Raw genomic sequence first — 11,306 nt, 5'->3', positions numbered from 1 at the left:
AGAATAGAATAGAATAGAAATTATTTATTATTTACCGTGTACAATGGATTACAATTTTTACACAAACATAATGTCTCAACGGTAACCCTTTTCGTGTATACAATATTACTTAAACTAATACTAAAAATAATACTAAATGCTGTTTGGTTGGTGGTTTGGTTTGGTTGGTGGTGGTGGTTTGGTTTGGTTGGTTTGGTTTAAATATATCGTTGTACTCAACCCACAACATAAGCCTTCTTGAGCTTTCCGTGGTACCTACTCAATCTGTGTAAGAATGTCCTAATATTTATTTTATTTTTAGAGGGTTCTTCTTTCGGGGTAGAAGTTAGAAAGCCGCCCGTATTTCATCTTACTCCCCAAGAAAAACCTTCGCCCATCTTACCTTATTTTAATAATTGTTGGCTGCCTATTATTATAGAATCCCAAAACTGCTTGACCGCACAAAGTTTGCTCCCGAACAATTGCACCATTTCAACAGGTTGTTGTTATATAAAGGGGCGGGTATGCCAGACCGCCAGTTTCGCGGCAGCCTCCGACGAGGGAGGGTCTCGCGTCCCTTGTGTCTTTACGTGACGAAACTTAGGATTCATGTGATCGGATTTGTGTGGTAAGTTTTGATTAATCGAATCATTTATTAGACTTAATTTTTAAAGGGAAAAAATACTGTCTTAGATGAGACTTGATATAAAATTAAGTACCTATTTTATTTGCAAACACGTATCAACATAAACAATAAATTAAATATACAGATTATGCATGTCAGCAGAAAAGCTCAATTTCAGCATTGTGCACGGCGCGCTGATTTTCAGCTTGCTCCTTGCTGATTTGAACTTATGTCCTCTGGATGACTAGGTATTTGCTGTCTAAGTCACCATGACCTCGTTGATATCTAGCGCATCTCTTCACCATATCCGACATTTTTGCCACTTCTCATGAGGCCTCGGTAAAATTCCAGAATTTGGCGTAGACTAGACACTAGTTTTTTCGGAAACGACTATCACGCACCCTTCCGACTTCCACGATATTTTCCTTCACCGAAAAGCAACTACTTATAACAAATATCCAAAGAATATTAAGTTGCGAAAAAATAATAGGTTCAAACCCCGGTTTTAAATTGCGAACTCCGAATTGAAAGTCGCACGCTCTTACCGCCAGGCCACTACCACTTAGCTTAAGGGTGCTTTCAAGAAAAACGTCAAAAGAATGTAAAATTGATAGTTTTAGTCGGAGAAATACTACACTTTCCATTATCCAATAGATTTATTTAATTCAAGTTTCAGTTAGAGCATCTTATTATCTTGATTTTTATAAGACTGGATTTTTGAAAACTAACTCACTAAATTAATTATGAATTTTTCTCTATTGCACGTTTAGAAAAACTCACGTATAGAGCTGAATTAGTCGATCTTATTTGTAAAATTCGGTCAATTTTGAATACTAAAACAGGTAAATTTATAATTCGTATATCCTGTACTACAAATTTTCAGACTTGCTTTTGGTAGCTCTAGTTACCAGCTGTCACCTTTATTTTACTTGACAATAGAGGTCATTGAAAATTTTAGAGCAATTGAGTGGCTACATTTTTATTATAAGGTTTTGAAAAGGAGTAAACGAGGCTAAGACGAATTCAATTTTTTTTCAGAAATTACCTAAAATTAAGTGACAATTTCTTTGAAAATCTACATCACATCGAAGTAATTTTTGTACTTAATTAATCTGCAACATTTACTTAAATTGCTGTTATGCTTTAGTGATTATAAATTGCTATAATTTATTTTTGGAATTTTTTTGAAAAAGAGCCTTCACCGGTACAATAATTACCACTTTGGACATTTTCTCATATTTTGTTAGACCAAGTGGAAAAAGTCCTATAATGTGATATATATTTGTAAATTACTCACAAAACCCTTTAATTTGATACACGGTAAGGTCAAGCGCTCGGTTGCGATTTCACTGTTTTTCACACGAAAGCCCTCTTAAGATTTGTGTTGTCGTAACTAAATTGTGAAATATAATAATGGCGAAAGGTTTTGCTGCTTACAAGGGTACTATACCTATACTGATAAAAACACGAGTTCCCTTTAATTCCTAATTTCTAAGAACATGTACAAAAGGAAGGGTGTTTTACGGTACTTTACATCCATACTAATATTATAAATCGAAAAGTGTGTGTGTCTGTTTGTCCGTCTTTCACGGCAGAACGGAGTGACGAATTGACGTGATTTTTTAAATGGAGATAATTGAAGGGATGGAGAGCGACATAGGCTACTTTTTGTCTCTTTTTAATGCGAGCGAAGCCGCGGGCAAAAGCTAGTTTTGAATAAAGCGAAGACAAAAGTCTTGAATTTCTTAGTATTGATATCTATTCATCCATCCATCAGGTTACACGTGGCAATGTCCCTTTTTAAATTAAAAGAAACATTATGGAGTATTTTCATCGCTTAAAGAATTTACGATATTTTAATTAGAGTTAAGTAAGAGACACAAATTAAATCCTATTATGTTTAAATGGAGAGATGTACTACACTTTTAGTATTTTGCTTGAAGCACACTTAACTACTTAACGTCTCCTTCTCAACGCTCCACACGCCCCCCCAAAAAGGGGGAACTTTAGAATAGAAAAAACATTTATTAGTGAACACAGGCAAGACAAAATACACTGTAACAAAACAGAAAGGAATGAATAAATAATAAATAATTATTATAGGACATTTTTACACAGATCGACTGAGTCCCACGGTAAGCTCAAAAAGGCTTGTGTTGTGGGTACTCAGACAACGATATATTTAATATACAATACATAGAAAACATCCATGACTCAGGAACAAATATCTGCTCATCACACAAATAAATGCCCTTACCGGGATTCGAACCCGGGACCGGGGCTTAACAGGCAGGGTCACTACCCGCTAGGCCAGGCCGGTCGTCAAATGAAGTGCTACGAAATGGCCCCATGTCAGCTTGTTGCTGGTGACTACCAGATGAGACCATCAAGTGAGAAAAATAAATTCAGGTTGCTACTTAAATCTATAACGGGTCAATTTTAGCATAAAAGGAGAATGGGCAATTTAATATCTTCCGATTCACATTTTTTTTAGAACAACATGCATTTTAGTAATCAATGTCATAAGTTGAACAATTTTGGATATGTCTGGCAATATTAATAAATAAATACTGTAATACCTTCTTACACAGATTTTCTAAGCCCTAAAGTAGTAATGTAAACTTTATAGTTTTAGTCGGCAAAATACTACACTTTCCATTATCTAATAGACATATTAGTTCAAGTTTCAGTTAGGTCATCTTATTATCTAAATTTTTGTCAGACTGGATTTTTGAAAACTAATCCACTAAATTAATTATGAATTTTTCTTTGATGCATGTTTAGGAAAACCCGCGTAAAGCGCTGGATTAGTCGTTCAAGTCGAAAAAGTAATATACTATCTTATATATTTATAAATTACTCGCATTTTTTTTTTATTTGATATCAAACACGGTATGTTAAGAGGATACGGTAGCGAAAGTAAAATAAAATGCTATGCTAAAATGGAAAAGAGCCCCCTTTTCAACTTGGGAATTTAAGTTAAATATACACGTGTTATTAACTAGATTTATGGAAAAAAAATTGTCCATTAAGAACAACTCAGTCAAAAGATATATCAAAATCGAGGTTCCGCTCTCGACTCTTTCCTCCTTCAAAACTTAATCAATCGCAACGAAATTTGAGAATCTGAATAACAATGAAATAATCTATGTCGGACTGTTTAGCTTTTTTGGTTAATTATTACCAATCTTGAGTATCACACCTTTTTTTGCGCCACAATGAAAAAGGCCGTTTTTAGAAATTTTTGATTGGCTCTAGAGTCTTTAAAAAGCAGAATATTAAAAAAATCAAAACGGTCCGACATAGATAAAAATAATAACAATCTGTGTTGAAAAAATCATTGCTCTATCTTCAAAAACCAGGGAGGAAATAGTCGAGAGCGTTTGTATGGAGAATTGACCCCCACCGTATCGTCTTAAGCGCTCGCTTGCGATTTCACTATTTTTCACGTGAAACTCGTGAAAGCCCTCAAAGCCTCAGATCATATGTTTGTCATATTGCGTGTGATCTATCTGAGACATTTCTTTCTTTACTGGCCTAGTAATCTACTATTCCTTACCCGTTTCCCACATAGAGCCGGCAATACAATTTCCCGGCCTGTAATGCACTATGTGTCCTTCCACCATTGGACATGTTAACAGCAGTTTATGTCTCGGCAAACCCGATACGTTACGCGTCATACCAGCCTTGCGGTCGGCGGTTACGATATATAGACGGTAGCACGAGATAAATAGTACATTACGATGCAAGTGCGCAAAAAAAGGAAGTTCGAAACGAGTGGCGATAAATTAAAACACGACCGAAGGGAGTGTTTTAAATCGACACGAGTTACGAATTTCCTTTTCGCACGTGTATCGTACGACGTTTTTCAGTACAGCGTGCGTAGCCGAATGGCATTTCTCCGACGCCAAACGAAAACGAAACGCCGCGCCAGTTAGTCTGGCTCTGTCGCGCCAATACGCACGAGCGATAGAGATAGATATTACGAGCGCTTCGTTTCGTGAGCGTTTGTGTCATTCGGCTACGCACCCACAGATGAGCCTCCGAAGTTTCGACCGGGCATATAATGAACCACTTCTCGCACTAGTGCATAAAAAAAACACCATCTGTACTGAAAAAGTAATATTGTATCGTCGACATATATAACTATGTATAGGCAGATAAAGTCTAAGAAAAAAACGTAACGTAACGTAACGTTTAACGTAACGTAACCTTTGTGTGGTAGGGCACAGCACAGCGGATATCGTCTCGCTCGAATCTAGAGCAGAGTCCAACTGGGGTAGTACCTCCGCCTTACAGAAGACCGCAGCCAAATAGCACTAGACCCTACTCATAGTGTTGTGTTCCTGCCGGTGAGTAAGGCTGCCAGAGCTCAACGAGGGTGCGGTGTGCTGATGACGGGAGGACTTACGGAACTAACTTGTTCCGTCTATTGTCCTTTGAGTCGTCGGCAACCCGAACCCTCCTTGGAACTTGTACACTCCTTTTTGCTATGTACTTAACACAGAAAAAGGGAGTGTACAAGTTTCTAATGGGGTGGCAACGCGCATGTGACACTGTTTGAGTTGCAGGCGTCCATAGGTTACGGTGACCGCTTTACATCAGGCGGGCCGTATACTTGTTTGCCACCGACGTAGTATAAAAAAACGTAAGTACCTCGGAATCCTCAAGAAAATTGTATTGTCGTCGAATACAGCACTATTTTTAACCCCCGACGCAAAAACGACGGGGTGTTATAAGTTTGACGTGTCTGTCTGTCTGTCTGTCTGTGTGTATGTCTGTCTGTGGCATCGTAACGTCGCTCCCGAACGGAAGAACCGATTTAGATTTAGTTTTTTTGTCTGAAAGCTGAGTTAGTCGGGAGTGTTCTTAGCCATGTTTCATGAAAATCGGTCAACTATGTCGTGGTCGAGGGTTTTTTCAAAATTTTAATTTTGCGGTTAGGTTATTAAAACTGAAGTTCAAAAGCCGGCGCCTCAGTATTCACAGTACGAGTATAACAAAAAAAAAGAGAAAACTGGATATGTACTTTTAGGTATGTTACATTCACATTTCTATTATTACCTACCACTCGCAGTCACAATGATATCTGTGACCAGTTCATTGAATCGTTCAATAAATTATCATGGAAAATATAACCATTTCACCCACTGGACTATAACAAATGAACATCAAATATGATTATTAATTAATTAGTTTATCAGACTACACGAAATGGAATGGAATATATATTAATCTATGATAATATAATAATGCCAATCATTGTATTATTTGTACTAATTTTTATGAGTTATTTGTATGAAAATCCTTGCCGGCGGCTATATTTCCGAGCTCATATAACCCGGCAACCTTCAAATCAAGGGTGAACAGGCATCTTCTGGGCGAGCTCTCTCCATCGTAGGCCACGTCTTTGCCTTCGGCTAGTCTGTGGCCAAGAGTAAGCCCATTTTTAGGGTTCCGTAGTCAACTAGGAACCCTTATAGTTTCGCCATGTCTGTCTGTCCGTCCGTCCGTCCGTCCGTCCGCGGATAATCTCAGTAACCGTTAGCACTAGAATACTGAAATTTATTTTATAACATTTTACTATGTAAGTAAGTAAGCTTAGTATTAATCATAATAAATAATAATCTATTTACAAATTTCGTCAATTACATTATTATTCAATGATAAGTATTCATTTATCGAATAGAAGGCATGGTTTTGGAAAAAATTTTTTACTGTGTTTTTAAATAAATTAAAAGGTAAATCTGTGACATTTGTGGCCAATTTATTAAAAAGCTTTATTTTTATGAAAATTCCCTGTTTTTGGCATTTTTTCAATTTAAGAAAGGGAAGTATTAGCTTGCTATTGTTCCTCGTATTATAATTGTGACAATCCGAACGCTTAAGTAAAGTATTTGATTTGTTATGAATTTCTAACACAGAGTTGTATATGTACAGTGATACGACCGTCATTATTTTAAGCTTCAAAAAGTAAGACCTCGCCGATATGCGCCAATTTACCCCACATATTATTCTGATTGAGCGTTTTTGTAGGATCAGTACCCGATTTATATCTACAGCATTTCCCCGTATTGTAATTGCATAAGCAAGTAGACTTTGTACATGAGCATAGTAAACAGTTTTTAAAGTTCTTAAGTTAACTAGGGGCTTTAGTTTCAACAATGCGTAATTGGCTGATGCTAGTTTATTACAGACTTTATCAATATGTATGCTATGTGTTAGTTTGCTGTCAATTTCATATCCTAAGAAACATGTATTGTGAGTATACTCAAAAGTGGTTGTTATATTCGTATTTCTTGAAATCGTTTTGTAGTTTACAAATGTGCTTTTATTTTCATTTAGTACAATGCTATTACATTCAAACCATTTGTGTAAAATGTCGGTAATGCATCGTAGGTGTCTTTCCATTGATGATTGGTCTTTGTGTCTGACCCCAATATGCGTATCATCTGCAAAGAGAGTGATCTGCGCCCAATCCGGCATATTCGAAGGCAAGTCGTTGACATAAATCAAGAATAGTACTGGGCCCAAAATGGAACCTTGGGGTACGCCAATTTCATTCAGTTCGGGGGATGACATATTTTTTCGAACTTCAACCACTTGCGTTCGATTTTGCATGTAACTGGTCATCATTTTTAATGCTATGTCGTCAAAACCATAGTGGTGCAGTTTACAAAGAAGAATATCATGCCGTATACAGTCAAATGCCTTAGATAGGTCGCAAAACATGCTAGCGCATTTCTGCGACCCATCCATAGACTCTAGTGCAAAATCCACGACTCTTCTTATAACCATGGCTGTCGACTTGCCTTTTCTGAAGCCATATTGGTGGTGCGAGAAAAGATCGTTTTGTTCGAAGAAATCCATTATTCTGTTTTTTAGAACCGCTTCTCAGACCTTTGAGAAAACAGGTAACACGCACACTGGTCTATAATTACTTGGGTCATTATGTGTCCCTTTCTTAAAAATAGGTACGACTCTGCCGGTTTTCAGTACTTCTGGAAATGTCCCTTCCTTCATGCAGCTATTCAGGACAAATAGTAGTAATTCCATGATGTTGTCATTATATCTTATAATCTTCAATATTCTGGTATCCATGCCCTGTATGTCTTTCGACGTTTTGTTCTTTATTTTTATTATTATCGTGTGAAGTTCTTTTAAAGTTACTAGTCCGAAACATATTTTCCTGTTTGGCTTATTAACAGAATTCAGATATTTTTTGGATTCCTCTGCACTAACTTTCAAGTTACATGTTATTTTTCCTGCTATAGTGGTATAAAAATCGTTAAATTGTTGTGCCATCTTAAAAGGATCTTTTATGCTGTTTCCGTTTTTGTCTACTAACTCTTTAATTTCATTCGGGGGCCCTGTAACAACTGTTCCGTAGTCAACTAGGAACCCTTATAGTTTCGCCATGTCTGTCTGTCTGTCCGTCCGTCCGTCCGTCCGTCCGCGGATAATCTCAGTAACCGTTTGCACTAGAAAGCTGAAACTTGGTACCAATATGTATATCAATCACGCCAACAAAGTGCAAAAATAAAAAATGGAAAAAAATGTTTTATTAGGGTACTCTCCCTACATGTAAAGTGGGGGCTAATATTTGTTTTCATTCCAACCCTAATGTGTGATATATTGTTGAATAGGTATTTAAAAATTAATAAGGGTTTACTTACATCGTTTTTTGATAATATTAATATTTTCGGAAATAATCGCTCCTAAAGGAAAAAAAAAGTGCGTCCCCCCCTCTAACTTTTGAACCATATGTTTAAAAAATATGAAAAAAATCACAAAAGTAGAACTTTATAAATAATTTCTAGGAAAATTATTTTGAACTTGATAGGTTTAGTAGTTTTTGAGAAAAATACGGAAAACTACGGAACCCTACACTGAGCGTGGCCCGACACGCTCTTGGCCGGTTTTTTTATAATAATAAAAAAAATTATAATGGATTATTTTGGCTGCATAGTGGGTCATTCTACGAGACAGCGATTTTTGTCTTATTCCTCTGTCCTTTTTTATTTTTGAAATTTGACCAATAAGGACATACTCTTGTGAAAATAGATTTATTTTTAGACATAACTATGGTTTTGGCCCATATTTTTGTGAACTCATTCATAAAATAAATTCATTTTAACTTTTTGGTCCAGAGGAATAAGAAATTTAGGCCCAGAGGAATAAGATAAGTCAGGATAGGTTAACAAAAATGTTAAAAAACCGTATATTTATAAATTATATATTGTACTTTTGTTCACAAAACTATCAAAAATTATTCTAGAATATTTTTATATTTATTTTTATTAGCCTGTGTGGTGACGGGTAAAGAATTTCACCACCCCCTTTCTTCCCGTGGGTGTCGTAGAAGGCGACTATGGGATATGGGTTAAATTGTGGCGTAGGCGAGAGGCTGGCAACCTGTCACTGCAATGTCACAGTTTCGTTTTCTTTCAACCCCTTATTTGCCAAGAGTGGCACTGAAGCTTCAGTAGTTTCATGTGTTCTGCCTACCCCTTTATGGGATACAGGCGTGATTGTATGTATGTATGCATGTTATTTTTATTAATAACATTCAGACTGTAAATGCACTAGGTGCTAAAAAGATCTAAATTTTTTTATTAATATTTTTAAAAAGATCTAAGTTTTTTTTATTAAGGTACTTTTAAATATAGGAAATCACAAGTGAAGAGTAGTTATCCTATAGTTATCAAGATAACTACTCTTCTTTTTGAAAGTCAGTTAAGAAAAACAAGAAAAATTTAGAAAATTCTTATTCCGTTGTCCACAATCCATAGGAATAAGGGACAGAGGAATAAGAAATTATCGAAAAAAAACCAATGATTCATAATGTGTATATACAACGCGGCTTCGTTAATAATATGAATAGATAGTACGTAAAGCAATTAATTAAGCAAAAAAGTACATTTTTAAAAGTTACACAAATCCCAAAAAATCGAACAGAGTAATAAGAATGATACCTGAACCCATAGGAATCCATAGGAATAAGGGACAGAGGAATAAGAAATTATCGAAAAAAAAACCAATGATTCATAATGTGTATATACAACGCGGCTGTCGTTAATAATATGAATAGATAGTACGTAAAGCAATTAATTAAGCAAAAAAGTACATTTTTAAAAGTTACACAAATCCCAAAAAATCGAACAGAGTAATAAGAATGATACCTGAACCACGGACAGAGGAATAAAATATTTACCTTCGTAATTCCGGAGCCACGTGCAACAGCCGACACTTCCACCTCGTACCACGTTCCGAGCGCGACTGATTATTCCCCGCGGGGGGAAGTTTGTCTACAATCTTCAATACGTTTACGATACAGGCGAATAAAACCCGCACCAGAGAAATAAGAATTTTGTCGCGGACATCTCTTATTTCCTAAATTTTAAATACAAAATTATAGATAAAAAAATACTTGTTAAATTTTAGTAATATAGTAACTGATAATGTATCCATGTACTCAATCAAAATATTCGTTAAGTTGACTGAATTGAAGTTATCATCACATGTTTAGAGAAAAATGGAGAACGGACACGACAGAGTAGTAAGAATAACGGATATATTTTTTTAATATAAAAAATTACAATGACCTTATACTAAAGCTAATCGATGTCCCAGTCGACTAGAGATATAAAGTATCTCTGAAAAAAAAAACAGGATTTTAAACTAAAGTTTTCAGTGAAATAAGCCTCCGGACATTGAAAATTAGGGTCTCGGAGAATCACCCTAGTACGGTTGTCTATTGTTTGCCCGACAGTCATTTAACATAATATTCATTTGCCCGAATCTAACTTGCCTGAATTTCATTTGCCCGAATGATTTGTTTACCATAAAAATCATATGACATACTCGTTGTTTATCCGAATATTACCTTCCATAATCATACAATGGCATACTATTTGTTAGCCATATTATTAAGTGCAATAATATGGTTTCATAGAATATTCAAACGCCATAAGCAATTATTGCCATATTAATTGTTGCCCATATTATTACCTAACCTAACCTACTTTCTGATAGCAGTTTCATTTTCCAGGGGTCACAGTTCTAACCTAACCTAACCTACTTTTCCAGCAGTTTCATTCTCCAGGGGGTCACAGTTCTAACATAACCTAACCTACTTTCTGATAGCAGTTTCATTTTCCAGGGGGTCGCAGTTCTAACCTAACCTAACATACTGTCTGATAGTATTTTCATTTTCCGGGGGGTCACAGTTCTAACCTAACCTAACCTACTTTTCAAGCAGTTTCCTTTTCCAGAGGTTCACAGTTCTAACCTAACCTAACCTACTTTCTGATAGCAGTTTCATTTTCCAGGGGGTCACAGTTCTAACCTAACCTAACGTACTTTCTGATAGCAGTTTCATTCTCTAGTCCTTCTAGTACCTATTATAGTAGTTTTCGATTCTGCCAAAGCACATTATGGAAATTGACTTTTCTGGACGCTAATTTGTATGACAAATGATGGTATGGAATGTGGTAATTACGGATTTCGATGATTCTGACAAATGACATTATGGAAACTGACTTTATGGGAAACAAAGTTTCTGGCACTAGATTAATATAGTAAACAATGATTATGGCATAAGATGTTATGAGAAACAATATTATGATTGTTGAATAGGATGGCAAATAAAATTATGGCAAATGAAATTCTGGCAAATGGGGGTATCCCGCATAGTACACAT

General features: G+C 35.9%; 1 protein-coding gene across 1 annotated transcript in view; it reads left to right on the top strand.

Annotated features, from left to right (window-relative positions):
* The first annotated feature begins 539 nt into the window (after positions 1-539).
* The window catches only part of LOC125235309 (parapinopsin-like), a 118,554-nt gene continuing 107,787 nt past the window's right edge, over positions 540-11,306 (top strand). Inside the window, exon 1 of the mRNA XM_048141830.1 lies at positions 540-607. The gene's annotated coding sequence lies outside the window, so the exon portion shown is untranslated. The remainder of the gene's footprint in view (positions 608-11,306) is intronic.

Source organism: Leguminivora glycinivorella, chromosome 17 (genome assembly GCF_023078275.1).
Source record: "Leguminivora glycinivorella isolate SPB_JAAS2020 chromosome 17, LegGlyc_1.1, whole genome shotgun sequence".
In the NCBI taxonomy this organism is placed as follows: domain Eukaryota; kingdom Metazoa; phylum Arthropoda; class Insecta; order Lepidoptera; family Tortricidae; genus Leguminivora; species Leguminivora glycinivorella.
The sequence above is the reverse complement of the archived record's forward strand: the minus strand, read 5'-3'. Positions and strand labels throughout refer to the sequence as shown.